Consider the following 16,576-nt stretch of genomic DNA (forward strand, 5'->3'; position numbering starts at 1 on the left):
CAATTCTGGATTGTAGTTCCTTCCAGATATAGTCAAGTTGATAACCAGGAATAGCCATTATAGATACTGAGGAAAGACGGATACTGTTTTTCTATCAATTCTTTTAGTTTTTATCTTTATATTATAAAATTGAGTCCATTAATATTGAGAGATATCAGTGACCAATGATTGTTGATTCCTGTTATTTTGTTTTTGTTGTTGATGTTGTTGGTGGTGATGGTGTGTGTGTGTGTGTGTGCATGTGTGTGTGTGTGTGTGTGTGTGTGCATGTGTGTGTGTGTGTGCATGTGTGTGTATGTTATGTATGCTTCCAGTCTTTTAACTTTGTTGACGTGAGGTTTTTTTTTTTTTTTAATTACTGTTTCTCATGTGTGAAGACTATGAAAGTATTTTTAATCTCCTTAGGGTGGAGTTTTCTTTTTAGCATCTTCTGTAGGGATGGATTTACAAGTAGAGATTGTTTAAATTCTATTTGTCTTGGAATATCTTTCCTTTATGCTGATTGAAAGTTTTTTTTTTTTTGGTATAGTAGTCTGGTCTGTCATCTGTGGTTTCTTAGAGTCTACAGCAAATTTCTCCAGACCCTTCTAGCTTTTAGAACCCCCATTGAAAAGTCAAATGCAATTCTACTAGTCTGCCTTTATATGTTATTTCTCTTGCAGCTTTTAATATATTTTTTGTCCTATATGTTTTGATTTGTTATGTGCTTGGAATCTGCATTTCTGGTTCAATCTCTTTGATGTTCTGTATTCCTCTTTCACCTTTATAGGCATCTCCTTCTTCGTTTTAGGAAAAATTTCTTCTATAATTTCACTGAAAACTGTATTTGGGCATTTGAGCTGAATTTCTTCTTTTTCCTCTATACCTATTATTTTTGGGTTTGGTCTTTTCATAGAGTCACATATTTACTGAATTTTTTATACCAGGAGTTTTTTTAGATTTAATATTTTCTTTGACTGATGGATACATCCAATTTTTTCTATGATATCTTCTAACCTGATCTTCTCTCTGCCATCTCTGTATTCTTTTGGGGAAACTTGCCTTCTCAATTCCTGTTAAAATTACTACATTTTTTTGTTTCCAAAATTCCCTCAGTTTTGTTTTAATCAACTCTTATTTCCAATTTCAGGTCTTGCATAGTTTTATTTATTTCTTTACACCATTTGCTATGTTTTTCTGGATTTTTTTAAAGATTTATTCATTTACTTTTTAAGAGCCTTTATTTTCTTTAAAATAGTCCTTTTAAGGCATTGTTTTTGTGCTTAACCCATGTTGGAACATTCATGGACTGCTGTGGTAACATAGCTGGAATCTAGTAGAGGCATAGTTCCTTGGATGTAGATGATTGTGTTTTTGTACTGGCATTTCAGCATCTGCATTTGGGGTGGTTTTAGGTCTAGGTATGACTTCTGGATTTGTCTTTGTTGGGTGGGTGTTTTGTTCCTTGGTTTATGTTTCCTGTCTGGACATTCATGGAATGTGATGACTATTTGTTGCCCGCTTTTCTGGTCTGTTCAGCTTGTGTGTTCACACACACACACACACACACACACACACACACGCGCGCTTGTTGGTATTGGAGTCTAGGTAACTGAGATGAGTTGGAGGTGAAGTCTTTGTGGGTGTTTGTGGGTGATGAGGAAAGAGAAACCATAGCAGGTTTCCACATACATAGCTGAGATTGAGACTGGAGAGATAGGATCTCACAAGCAGTAGAAGAGGTGTGGGTCTGCCTTCAGTCTACTTGTTGCCCTGAATTTGTGGATCTTGGATTAATAGGGCATACTTGCTGTAGTTGGATTCTGGCATATAGTGATAAGTGGGGTGAGTTTAAAAGGGATAGCCTATGACATACCTAGGGGATGTGGGCATGGGGTAGAGAAGGCTGCAGCAAGTTTTCTTTTGCAGTACTATGGAATTGACTGAGGGAATTAGATTTAAGGGAAGAGGGATTTTTTTAAATGGGTTAAATTCAGTGTCATCAGACCTCTGTGAATGCACACTATCTTTCCCCACAGTAGATCTTCCACAGAGAAGGACTTGGTCATTAGATCCACTCAGTGCCCCTTTCCATTTTATTGTTGAAGGCCCCTATTCTTACTTATGAGAGATTTGGCTTTGATCAGTTGTTCCTAATGGCATAGCTACACAGCCTATTCCCCACAAAAACTGCTCATGTGTTTTATTACAGGAGATATTTATTCTTTTTTCTAAAACCTTGTTTCTCCTTGCTTATGAATTCAAAAGAACCTGGTCCTTCAAATATGATTTAGTTAGCCACAGTCAGCTTAGTTTTAGATATAAGCACCAGTTTAAGTTAAAACTACACACCACCACCACAGTCCCACCTGGTAAATGTTGGATAAGCCAGGGATCAGGTATTAGGAAGGCTTGTGTTCACTACTGGCTAGATCAGAGAGACTTTGTGGCCTGTTAAAGAACAAGGCATGAAATGGTAGATGCTAGGTTTTTCTCAGTAGTAGCTACATCTGGAGAGAGATTAAGGAAACTACTATATTTTTAGTCTTTTGAATTGTGTGTTGGAATAAAGGAGCCTGACAAGTCACTGTTCCCACCACAGAGTTGCTCTGTAGTATCTGTCAGCCAAGGTTTGACTTCTGTTGAGAACATACCCTTAACTTCCAGCCTAGTCTCCAAACTATTCCATTTGTGGGCACCCATGCTTGGCTAAAGAAACTCTTTTAGCTATGGTATGAAGTTGAGGATGGGAAGTCCATTTTGCACAAACTTGCTTCTCTGGAAGCATCATCTCTTTTACTGGAAAACTAAATTGGTATAATTGGATTAAGGTAGTTGAGGAATATGTCGAACTCAAAGCAAAGATGAAGAGAATATCACCTTAGGTCTTAAATCATTTCTGCTTTTTGTTTTTTTCATAGCCATGTCAGACACTTGGAGAAAATGGCATCTATCTGTATATATGTATGTATATATATATATATATATATATATATATATGAACTAAGACGAAAATAAAAATCTGAAGGAAATACAAGTAATAAAACCACAGGGGTCCACATAGGATGTTATAAAATGTAGATTTAAACATGTATGTGGCATTTAAAAATGTATAAGAAAATATATTGGCAACCGACTAGTTAGTGTTTAAAAGAGAGAAAAATTTAAATTACAGTAAAATTAAAAACCAAAATACCAAACATGACTTATTTCAAATGAAAAAAAGAGTTTGGACAGAAATCTGAGGAGCCTGATACTGCTTGAACATGTCAAACAGAATGAGGCATGATTGTGAAGTGCCAAAAGAGGCAAGGGAAGCAAGAATATGAGGGAACTTGTTTTAACAGAGATGTGGTAAGAACTTCTAAGCTTTTGGGTGGTCCTGTTTAAGGAAAGGTCAGAAGTTTTGTCTGAAGTATTTTGTAAAGTGGGACTCAGTGAGAACTTGGCTAAAACCGTAATGTGGAGTTTTACCTATTACGGCAAAAATATTCCTCACTAAAACGGACATTTCTGTGTTACAGTTTGCTCAGAATTCTATGGCCTGGCCTGGAACAATGCCAAAAATTACATAGACTTTTGTTTGGCATGGATTCTGTGTGATGAAAACTCCAGGGAAAGTTGCAACAATTACTTCTGCCCCAAGCAATTTTCATGCTGCTTCATGAAATTACAAAATGAAAGAATGAAAATCAAAATACAAAAGAATTCTCGTTGCAGAAAATTCTTTTTTTTTTATTAACTTGAGTATTTTTTTTTATTAACTTGAGTATTTCTTATATACATTTCGAGTGTTATTCCCTTTCCCGGTTTCCGGGCAAACATCCCTCTCCCCCCTCCCCTTCCTTATGGGTGTTCCCCTCCCAACCCTCCCCCCATTGCCGCCCTCCCCCCATAGACTAGCTCACTGGGGGTTCAGTCTTAGCAGGACCCAGGGCTTCCCCTTCCACTGGTGCTCTTACTAGGATATTCATTGCTACCTATGGGGTCAGAGTCCAGGGTCAGTCCATGTATAGTCTTTAGGTAGTGGCTTAGTCCCTGGAAGCTCTGGTTGCTTGGCATTGTTGTACTTTTGGGGTCTCGAGCCCCTTCAAGCTCTTCCAGTTCTATCTCTGATTCCTTCAACAGGGGACCTATTCTCAGTTCAGTGGTTTGCTGCTGGCATTCGCCTCTGTATTTGCTGTATTCTGGCTGTGTCTCTCAGGAGCGATCTACATCCGGCTCCTGTCGGCCTGCACTTCTTTGCTTCATCCATCTTGTCTAATTGGGTGGCTGTATATGTATGGGCCACATGTGGGGCAGGCTCTGATTGGGTGTTCCTTCAGTCTCTGTTTTAATCTTTGCCTCTCCCTTCCCTGCCAAGGGTATTCTTTTTCCTCATTTAAAGAAGGAGTGAAGCATTCACATTTTGATCATCCATCTTGAGTTTCGTTTGTTCTAGGGATCTAGGCTAATTCAAGCATTTGGGCTAATAGCCACTTATCAATGAGTGCATACCATGTATGTCTTTCTGTGACTGGGTTAGCTCACTCAGGATGATATTTTCCAGTTCCAACCATTTGCCTACGAATTTCATAAACTCGTTGTTTTTGATAGCTGAGTAATATTCCATTGTGTAGATGTACCACATTTTCTGTATCCATTCCTCTGTTGAAGGGCATCTGGGTTCTTTCCAGCTTCTGGCTATTATAAATAAGGCTGCGATGAACATAGTGGAGCACGTGTCTCTTTTATATGTTGAGGCATCTTTTGGGTATATGCCCAAGAGAGGTATAGCTGGATCCTCAGGCAGTTCAATGTCCAATTTTCTGAGGAACCTCCAGACTGATTTCCAGAATGGTTTTACCAGTCTGCAATCCCACCAACAATGGAGGAGTGTTCCTCTTTCTCCACATCCTCGCCAGCATCTGCTGTCACCTGAGTTTTTGAACTTAGCCATTCTCACTGGTGTGAGGTGAAATCTCAGGGTTGTTTTGATTTGCATTTCCCTTATGACTAAAGATGTTGAACATTTCTTTAGGTGTTTCTCAGCCATTCGGCATTCCTCAGCTGTGAATTCTTTGTTTAGCACTGAACCCCATTTTTTAATAGGGTTATTTGTTTCCCTGCGGTCTAACTTCTTGAGTTCTTTGTATATTTTGGATATAAGGCCTCTATCTGTTGTAGGATTGGTAGAGATCTTTTCCCAATCTGTTGGTTGCCGTTTTGTCCTAACCACAGTGTCCTTTGCCTTACAGAAGCTTTGCAGTTTTATGAGATCCCATTTGTCGATTCTTGATCTTAGAGCATAAGCCATTGGTGTTTTGTTCAGGAAATTTTTTCCAGTGCCTATGTGTTCCAGATGCTTCCCTAGTTTTTCTTCTATTAGTTTGAGTGTGTCTGGTTTGATGTGGAGGTCCTTGATCCACTTGGACTTAAGCTTTGTACAGGGTGATAAGCATGGATCGATCTGCATTCTTCTACATGTTGACCTCCAGTTGAACCAGCACCATTTGCTGAAAATGCTATCTTTTTTCCATTGGATGGTTTTGGCTCCTTTGTCAAAAATCAAGTGACCATAGGTGTGTGGGTTCATTTCTGGGTCTTCAATTCTATTCCATTGGTCTATCTGTCTGTCTCTGTACCAATACCATGCAGTTTTTATCACTATTGCTCTGTAATACTGCTTGAGTTCAGGGATAGTGATTCCCCCTGAAGTCCTTTTATTGTTGAGGATAGTTTTAGCTATCCTGGGTTTTTTGTTATTCCAGATGAATTTGCAAATTGTTCTGTCTAACTCTTTGAAGAATTGGATTGGTATTTTGATGGGGATTGCATTGAATCTGTAGATTGCTTTTGGTAAAATGGCCATTTTTCCTATATTAATCCTGCCAATCCATGAGCATGGGAGATCTTTCCATCTTCTGAGGTCTTCTTCAATTTCTTTCCGCAGTGTCTTGAAGTTCTTATTGTACAGATCTTTTACTTGCTTGGTTAAAGTCACACCGAGGTACTTTATATTATTTGGGTCTATTATGAAGGGTGTCGTTTCCCTAATTTCTTTCTCGGCTTGTTTCTCTTTTGTATAGAGGAAGGCAACTGATTTATTTGAGTTAATTTTATACCCAGCCACTTTGCTGAAGTTGTTTATCAGCTTTAGTAGTTCTCTGGTGGAACTTTTGGGATCACTTAAATATACTACCATGTCGTCTGCAAATAGTGATATTTTGACCTCTTCTTTTCCGATCTGTATCCCCTTGATCTCCTTTTGTTGTCTGATTGCTCTGGCTAGAACTTCAAGAACTATATTGAATAAGTAGGGAGAGAGTGGGCAGCCTTGTCTCGTCCCTGATTTTAGTGGGATTGCTTCAAGTTTCTCTCCATTTAGTTTAATGTTAGCAACTGGTTTGCTGTATATGGCTTTTACTATGTTTAGGTATGGGCCTTGAATTCCTATTCTTTCCAGGACTTTTATCATGAAGGGGTGTTGAATTTTGTCAAATGCTTTCTCAGCATCTAATGAAATGATCATGTGGTTTTGTTCTTTCAGTTTGTTTATATAATGGATCACGTTGATGGTTTTCCGTATATTAAACCATCCCTGCATGCCTGGGATGAAGCCTACTTGATCATGGTGGATGATTGTTTTGATGTGCTCTTGAATTCGGTTTGCCAGAATTTTATTGAGTATTTTTGCGTCGATATTCATAAGGGAAATTGGTCTGAAGTTCTCTTTCTTTGTTGTGTCTTTGTGTGGTTTAGGTATAAGAGTAATTGTGGCTTCGTAGAAGGAATTCGGTAGTGATCCATCTGTTTCAATTTTGTGGAATAGTTTGGATAATATTGGTATGAGGTCTTCTATGACGGTTTGATAGAATACTGCACTAAACCCGTCTGGACCTGGGCTCTTTTTGGTTGGGAGACCTTTAATGACTGCTTCTATTTCCTTAGGAGTTATGGGGTTGTTTAACTGGTTTATCTGTTCCTGATTTAACTTCGATACCTGGTATCTGTCTAGGAAATTTTCCATTTCCTGAAGATTTTCAAATTTTGTTGAATATAGGTTTTTATAGTAAGATCTGATGATTTTTTGAATTTCCTCTGAATCTGTAGTTATGTCTCCCTTTTCATTTCTGATTTTGTTAATTTGGACGCACTCTCTGTGTCCTCTCGTTAGTCTGGCTAAGGGTTTATCTATCTTGTTGATTTTCTCAAAGAACCAACTTTTGGTTCTGTTGATTCTTTCTATGGTCCTTTTTGTTTCTACTTGGTTGATTTCAGCTCTGAGTTTGCTTATTTCCTGCCTTCTACTCCTCCTGGGTGTATTTGCTTCTTTTTGTTCTAGAGCTTTTAGGTGTGCTGTCAAGCTGCTGACATATGCTCTTTCCTGTTTCTTTCTGCAGGCACTCAGCGCTATGAGTTTTCCTCTTAGCACAGCTTTTATTGTGTCCCATAAGTTTGGGTATGTTGTATCTTCATTTTCATTAAATTCTAAAAAGTTTTTAATTTCTTTCTTTATTTCTTCCTTGACCAGGTTATCATTGAGTAGAGCATTGTTCAATTTCCACGTATATGTGGGCATTCTTCCCTTATTGTTATTGAAGACCAGTTTTAGGCCGTGGTGGTCCGATAGCACGCATGGGATTATTTCTATCTTTCTGTACCTGTTGAGGCCCGTTTTTTGACCAATTATATGGTCAATTTTGGAGAAAGTACCATGAGGAGCTGAGAAGAAGGTATATCCTTTTGATTTAGGATAGAATGTTCTATAAATATCCGTTAAGTCCATTTGGCTCATGACTTCTCTTAGTCTGTCGACATCACTGTTTAATTTCTGTTTCCATGATCTGTCCATTGATGAGAGTGGGGTGTTGAAATCTCCCACTATTATTGTGTGAGGTGCAATGTGTGTTTTGAGCTTTAGTAAGGTTTCTTTTACGTATGTAGGTGCCCTTGTATTTGGGGCATAGATATGTAGGATTGAGAGTTCATCTTGATGGATTTTTCCTTTGATGAATATGAAGTGTCCTTCCTTATCTTTTTTGATGACTTTTATTTGGAAATTGATTTTATTTGATATTAGAATGGCTACTCCAGCTTGCTTCTTCTGACCATTTGCTTGGAAAGTTGTTTTCCAGCCTTTCACTCTGAGGTAGTGTCTGTCTTTGTCTCTGAGGTGTGTTTCCTGTAGGCAGCAGAATGCAGGGTCCTCGTTGCGTATCCAGTTTGTTAATCTATGTCTTTTTATTGGGGAGTTGAGGCCATTGAAATTGAGAGATATTAAGGAATAGTGATTATTGCTTCCCTTTATATTCATATTTGGATGTGAGGTTATGTTTGTGTGCTTTCATTCTCTTTGTTTTGTTGCCAAGACGATTAGTTTCTTGCTTCTGCTAGGGTATAGCTTGCCTCCTTATGTTGGGCTTTACCATTTATTATCCTTTGTAGTGCTGGATTTGTAGAAAGATATTGTGTAAATTTGGTTTTGTCATGGAATATCTTGGTTTCTCCATCAATGTTAATTGAGAGTTTTGCTGGATACAGTAACCTGGGCTGGCATTTGTGTTCTCTCAGGGTCTGTATGACATCAGTCCAGGATCTTCTGGCCTTCATAGTTTCTGGCGAGAAGTCTGGTGTGATTCTGATAGGTCTCCCTTTTTATGTTACTTGACCTTTTTCCCTTACTGCTTTTAATATTCTTTCTTTATTTTGTGCGTTTGGTGTTTTGACAATTATGTGACGGGAGGTGTTTCTTTTCTGGTCCTATCTATTTGGAGTTCTGTAGGCTTCTTGTATGTCTATGGGTATCTCTTTTTTTAGGTTAGGGAAGTTTTCTTCTATGATTTTGTTGAAGATATTTACTGGTCCTTTGAGCTAGGAGTCTTCACTCTCTTCTATACCTATTATCCTTAGGTTTGATCTTCTCATTGAGTCCTGGATTTCCTGTATGTTTTGGACCAGTAGCTTTTTCCGCTTTACATTATCTTTGACAGTTGAGTCAATGATTTCTATGGAATCTTCTGCTCCTGAGATTCTCTCTTCCATCTCTTGTATTCTGTTGGTGAAGCTTGTATCTACAGCTCCTTGTCTCTTCTTTTGGTTTTCTATATCCAGGGTTGTTTCCATGTGTTCTTTCTTGATTGCTTCTATTTCCATTTTTAATTCCTTCAACTGTTTGATTGTGTTTTCCTGGAATTCTTTCAGGGATTTTTGTGTCTCCTCTCTATGGGCTTCTACTTGTTTATTTATGTTTTCCTGGAATTCTTTCAGGGATTTTTGTGTCTCCTCTCTATGGGCTTCTACTTGTTTATTTATGTTTTCCTGGAATTCTTTCAGGGATTTTTGCGATTCTTTCAGGCATTTTTGCGATTCCTCTCTGTAGGCTTCTACTTGTTCTTTAAGGGAGTTCTTCATGTCTTTCTTGAAGTCCTCCAGCATCATGATCAAATATGATTTTGAAACTAGATCTTGCTTTTCTGGTGTGTTTGGATATTCCATGTTTGTTTTGATGGGAGATTTGGGCTCCGATGGTGCCATGTAGTCTTGGTTTCTGTTGCTTGGGTTCCTGCGCTTGCCTCTCGCCATCAGATTATCTCTAGTGTTACTTTGTTCTGCTATTTCTGACAGTGGCTAGACTGTCCTATAAGCCTGTGTGTCAGGAGTGCTGTAGACCTGTTTTCCTCTCTTTCAGTCAGTTATGGGGACAGAGTGTTCTGCTTTCGTGCGTGTAGTTTTTCCTCTCTACAGGTCTTCAGCTGTTCCTGTGGGCCTGTGTCTTGAGTTCACCAGGCAGCTTTCTTGCAGCAGAAAATTTGGTCTTACCTGTGGTCCTGAGGCTCAAGTTCGCTCATGGGGTGCTGCCCAGGTGCTCTCTGCAGCGGCAGCAACCAGGAAGACCTGTGCCGCCCCTTCCGGGAGCTTCAGTGCACCAGGGTTCCAGATGGTCTTTGGCTTTTTCCTCTGGCGTCCGAGATGTGTGTGCAGGGAGCAGTCTTTTCTGGTTTCCCAGGCTTGTCTGCCTCTCTGAAGGTTTAGCTCTCCCTCCCACGGGATTTGGGTGCAGAGAACTGTTTATCCTGTCTGTTTCCTTCAGGTTCCAGTGGTGTCTCAGGCAGGGGTCCTTCCGCTCCTGGGCCCTCCCCCACGGGAGCCCAGAGGCCTTATACAGTTTCCTCTTGGGCCAGGGATGTGGGCAGGGGTGAGCAGAGTTGGTGGTCTCTTCCGCTCTGCAGCCTCAGGAGTGCCCACCTGACCAGGCGATTGGGTCTCTTTCTCACCGGGTCTGGGAGCAGAGAGCTGCTGCGGGCCGGGATCCGCGGTTGTGGGACTTCCGTTAAACACAGAATGTGCCCGGTCCTAGAGAAATTCTGCTTCCGTGTGTCCCAAGCTCACCAGGCAGCTTTCTTGCAGCAGAAAATTTGGTCTTACCTGTGGTCCCGAGGCTCAGGTTTGCAGAAAATTCCTTTCTTATCACATTTGCTCAAGGAAAATAAGTTAAAGGTTTAATCAGTTAAAGATCAATGATGCTAGTGACTTCCTCAGAAGGCTGAAAAATGCCGACCTACCTCTTTTTGAGCAACAGATGGAATTGGTTTTGTACATTCTAGAGTATCAAATGATGCTTTCAATTTCATTTGTAACATAGGCATATCCTGGTAGTACATATCATTGCCAGAATTAATCAGCTTTTCAGATACCAGGTCTGGATCTAGAGAATTGCAACACATTCTCCAGTTCCTCAAATAATGGCACTCTTTGTTTCTCCAGAAGGGACCCAAATTAACCGCAGGTGAGAGACATTCCTGAAAATCCTGGAGAAATTCTTTTCAAAACTCATGAGATTATTAAAATGTTTACTACAATGACCAATACAGAGTTTAAAGAAACTGCCAGAGCATTTATTTTTATGAATAACAATCAAGACTTACTATACAGTTTAATATTCTTAGACATTTTCGGCAGAAAATTTTAATTTTCATAGTTATTAAATTATATTATTATATAATTATATATTTATACTATATCTATTACATTTGTTATATATAATATATACAGTTCTATATAAATATAAAACATTATTATATTTTAAAAATTGAATATGCCTTTACAGTACTATAGAGCATTTTGTTATTTTTCAGGAAAATTTGTTTTGTTGACATCCTTATTCTTCTTCCTCAATCGCCTGATTCTACTTGTGCCTTTCCACCCATCTTTTCTGTTGCTCATGTTCGATTGCCCTCCCTTCCCTTCAATACTCATTGTCTCATTGTAGAAAATACATTTTCAGTTCATTTATTTACTTACATAAGTTCACCAAATAGAATATATGTGCAGGAATACAATGATTCATATAAAAGTTATGAATTGCACAATTATACTGAAAAGCAAATGTTTTATACCTGATTTCTGGAGGTTATATTCTTTTAGTACAGCATTTTAGCAACAATGTTTATCCAGTATGATCTGCTTTTATCTATGTTTTTATGCAAAAGGATGTAGGTAGATTGCAAATATTTATATGCAACCATATTATGTATTTTGTTGAGATACAGATATATTCTATAATCTAATTTGCATATGATATATTCATTTCATAATTGGAAATGTGAACTTTTAAATATAAAAACTAAAAATATTGACTTTTAAAAACAATTTAAAGAAAGTATCTCTGCTTACAGACACCTAAAATGATCTATCTAGGAGAAGTAATGAAACAATGTGATTTTTTTTTGGTATACTACTTTGAGATAGAAATATGGCATTGGATAAAATCTGATGTGTGGAGCTCAGATCAGCATTAATTTTTAATACTATACACAGAATATCACAAATTTATAAGTTAGAGGAAAAATATCCATAATACTTTTAATCAGTGAGTTTAATGTTTACTTGGGAAGGCAGAAATTGGTAAAACATGAAGACTGTCATAAGATCTTAAACCACTAAATGGCATTTAGCCAAATCATAAACTTTAAACAAGTGTTATCACAATAATTCTTTTTTCACTTTCTTTTTTATTGAATATTTTAGTTATTTACATTTCAAATAGTATCTCCTTTTCCAGTTTGCTTTCTGGAAACTCCCTATCCCATTCTCCAGACTCCCCTGATGCTATGAGAGTGCTTCCCCACCCACCCACTCCTACCTCCTCACTCTTCCATTTCCCTACACTGGGGCATTGAGCCTTCCCAGGACCAAGGGCCTCTCCTCCCATTGATGTCCAACATATGTCTGCTACATATGTGGCTGGAGTCATGGGTCCCTCCATGTGTATTCTGGTTGGTGATTTAGTCCCTGGGAGTTCTGAAGGGTCTGGTTGGTTGATATCGTTGTTCTTCTTATGGATTTGCAGACCCCTTCAGCTTCTTCAGTCCTTTCTCTAACTCCTCCATTGGGGACCCCATTCTCAGTTCAATGGTTGGCTTCGAGCATCCACCTCTGTATTTCTCAAGCTCTGAAAGAGCCTCTCAGTAGACAGCTTATCAGGCTCCTGTCAATTATCACTTCTTGGCATCTGCAATATTGACTGGGTTTGGTGGCTATATATATATATATGGGATGGATCCCCATGTAAGGCAGGCTCTGGATGGCCTTTCCTTCAGTCTCTCCTCCACATGTTGTCTCCATATTTCCTCCTGTGAATATTTTTCTTCCCTCTTTTCATGCTTCACTCCAGGTCAGATTCTTGGTTTGGACAGTTGAGAGCTATGGGGGAAGCTCCACACGTTTTCTGCATATTTCCTCTTGTGAGTATTTTTGTTCCTCCTTCTAAGAAGGACTGAAGTATCCACATTTTAGTCTCCCTTCTTGAGCTTCATGTGGTCTGTATCACAGTAATTCTTAATAAAATGGGTTACTGGGGCAGGGTGTGTAACATCTCTACACTGTGTATATATTTTTCTTTAACTCTAAAAATATTAAAAAAATCTTTTAAAGATTTTAAAAGTGATGGAGTAGATTTAATCTAGGGATAATGGGGTATCACGATAAATGCCCCACACTCCCAAATATGAAACAGCAAAATCATCAAAGCAGCCACAAATGAAAAGAAAAAAATAGCAACATGTAAAGTAGGAGTTTCTGTAAATTTTTCTCTCTTTTTTCTGTTGAATGCAAAGAGATATGCTTTAAATTTGAGAGCAGCATAGTTAGCAGCCCATAGGAAACATTCCAGAGGATGAAGGGGTGAGATGTGTTGCTTCTTTGTTTCTCAGTTGATGACCTTTCCCTAATAAACCTTACTATTGAGTGGAGGGTCATGCATCTTTACCAGAATAAGAGTAAATCCCATGATACTCTCACTGATTTCCTGCTGCAAAGTAGGACAAGTTTCATTGTTTATCTTCTCTTGGCCTTCACCCCAGATGCAGAGTCCTCCACTGTTGTAGTCAGGAAACCTTATCAAGAGACCCAGGCTCCCACAATATTCCCTTTATTGTCAAGTTTACAAGTGAATGCTAATGCATGTAATGGTGAAAGCACAACAGTTCCCAAGTCCTATTTACGTGCCAAATGATTTGATACGTTTAGTTCAGTCATCATATTACTTATATTTTGCTGTTGTTCTACTAAAATGCAAGTATTTTGTTTTCCTCTGACTTCCTGAGTTGAGAATGAGAGCATATTGAAGTGATTATGATGGGATGCTTAGGTCTTCTGTGAGACAGAGTGGTTTCCTGTCACTGCTGGAACAGAGACGTGAAACAACACATATTTATTATCCTACAATTATTTAGATTAGAGGTCTGAACTAGGTTTTTCTAGGCTAGAGCAAAGTCCTTACAAGACTCCCCTGTTTTCTAGAGAATTGGTTATTGGTGTTTGCTTTCCCCATTTTAGATTTTAGAGGCTCCTCCAATTGCTTGTGGTCTCTTTATGTTTTCAAAGATAAAAATGGGTGATCGTGACTCCCTTTTGAAAATTGATTTAAAAATGTATTTATTTATTTACTTATTTTATTGTGTGTGTCTGAAGTTTGTATATGATTATGAGTGTGCCATGGCACATGCATAGAGACAGAGGAAAATCTAGTAAATTTGCTTCTCTCCTTCCACCCTTACGTGGATTCCTGAGATTGAATGTAAGTTTCCAGGTATGTGTAGGAAGAACTGTATGAGCTGAGACATCTTGTTGTCACAGACAGGAGTCTTTCTTATGTGACAGTGATCTTTTCACCTCTTTCATGTTTCAGGAACACTTATCATTATAATGAAACAGCTTAGGTATTCTTAGGGGGGTGGTAAGGGAGGATGGATGGGGAGGGAAACACCCTTATAGAAGAAGGGGAAGGGGAAGGGATACAGGGCTTATGGATAGGAAACCAGGAAAGGGAATAACATTTGAAATGTAAATAAAGAAATATATCCAATAAAAAAGAGACTACAACATAAAAGCTCATTAGATAAAAAGAAAAGAAAAGAAAAGGACAAGAAATGTTCAACATCTTTAGTCATCAGAGAAATGCAAATCAAAACAACCCTGAGATTCTACCTCACACTAGTCAGAATGGCTAAGATCAAAAAACTCAGGTGACAGCAGATGCTGGCAAGGATGTGGAGAAAGAGGAACACTTCTCTATTGTTGGTGGGATTGCAAACTGATACAACCACTCTGGAAATCAGAAAATTGGACAGAGTGCTACCTGAGGACCCAGTTATACCACTCCTGGGCATATACCCAAAAGGTGCTCCAACCTATAACAAGTACACATGCTCCACTATGTTCATAGTAACCTTATTTAGAAAAGCCAGATGCTGTAAAGGACCCAGATGCCCTTCAACGGAGGAGTGGATACAGAAAATGTGGTACATCTACACAATGGAGTACTACCCAACTATTAAAAACAATGACTTCATGAAATTCATAGGCAAATGTATGGAACTAGAAAATAACATTCTGAGTGAGGTAACTCAATCCCAAAAGAACACACATGATATGTACTCAGTGAGAAGTGGATATTAACCCAAAAGCTGGGAATACCCAAGGTACAATTCACAGACAACATGAAGCTCAAGAAGAAAGACAAAAGTGTGGATGCTTCAGTCTTTCTCAGAATGGGGAACAAAATACTCACAGGAAGAAAATATGGAGACAAAGTATGGAGCAGAGACTGAGGGAAAGGCCATTCTGAGACTGTCATACATGGGGATTTATCCTACATGCGATCACCAAACCCAGTCACTATTGGGGATGCCAAGAGGTGCATCCTGACAGGAACCTGATATAGCTGTCTCCTGAGAGACAATTCTGCCAGAGCCTGACTAATTTAGAGGTGGATGCTTGCAGACAACCATTAAACAGAGAATGGGGTCCCTAATAGAGGAGTTTTGTAACAAGAACAACATTAATCCACCAGACACCCCAGAGCTCCCAGGATCTAAACCACTGTATTGGCTAGTTTTGTGTCATTTTGACACAAGCTGGTGTTATCACAGAGAAAGGAGTCTCAGTTGGTGAAATGCTTCCATGAGACCCAACTGTAAGGCATTTTCTCAATTAATGATTTATAGGAAAGGGTTCAGTCCATTGTTGATGGTGCCATCCCTGGGCTGGTAGTCTTGGGTTCTTTAAGAGAGCAAGCTGAGCAAGCCAGGGGAAGCAAGCCAGTAACTAACATCTCTCCATGGCCTCTGCATCAGCTCTTGCTTCCTGTCCTCTGCGAGTTCCAGCCCTGGAACTTGGTGATGAACAGTCCTGTGAATGTGTAAGCTGAACAAACCATTTCCTCCCTAACATGCTTCTTGGTCATGGTGTTTGTACAGGAATAAAAACCCTAACTAAGGCAACCATCAACCAAAGAGTACAGATGGAGAGAACTATGGCTCCAGCTGGATATGAAGCAGAAGATGGGCCTTGTCAGGCATCATTGGAGGAGATGCCCTTGGACCTGTGAAGGCTCACTGCCCCAGTGTAAGGGAATACCAGGGTGGGGAGGCAGGAGGGAGTGGATAGGTGGGGGTGCACCCTCATGGAAGCAGGGGGAAGAGTGGGATAGGGGGTTTCTGGAATGGAAACCAAGAAGGGAGATAATATTTGAATTATAGATAGAGAAAATATCCAATAAAAATGAAAAAAAGGTTGGGGTTTAAAAAAAGAAAGAAAACTGGGCCTTCTGTATTTCTAATTTATGTTGGTGTAAGGGGGAAAGGAGATTTGGTCTTAATTGTTTCTTATGTACTCAGATTGAATTGAACCCAGATGGATTGCACAATTTTGTTCAATTACATACATACTGGTTATGTGTTAGCTGTAGAAGATCAGGTCTTAATACTAGGAAAGGAACGCATTAGTCTACTATTGTTAACCCTATAGTTTCTAGGGTAACAGTGCTCGAATAGTTATAAGGTACTCAGGAAAGAATTTTTTCTCTCTTACTGAAAATAAAGTTTTTGTCACATAATATATCATCACTAATTTCCTCCCACTACTCCTCTAAGTTACTTCCCTCATCCCCTCTCATTGAGGTCCCACTACTTTCTTTCTATCCTTAGTAAACAAATAGACATCTAAGAGATAATAATGAAACAAAACAAAACAAAACTAGCACATCATAATAGGACAGAGCAAAAGAAACAAAAGGAAACGAAGCAAGGAAAGGCATAAGAAATAGATATAGATG

Source organism: Rattus norvegicus, chromosome 2 (assembly GCF_036323735.1).
Source record: "Rattus norvegicus strain BN/NHsdMcwi chromosome 2, GRCr8, whole genome shotgun sequence".
NCBI lineage: Eukaryota > Metazoa > Chordata > Mammalia > Rodentia > Muridae > Rattus > Rattus norvegicus.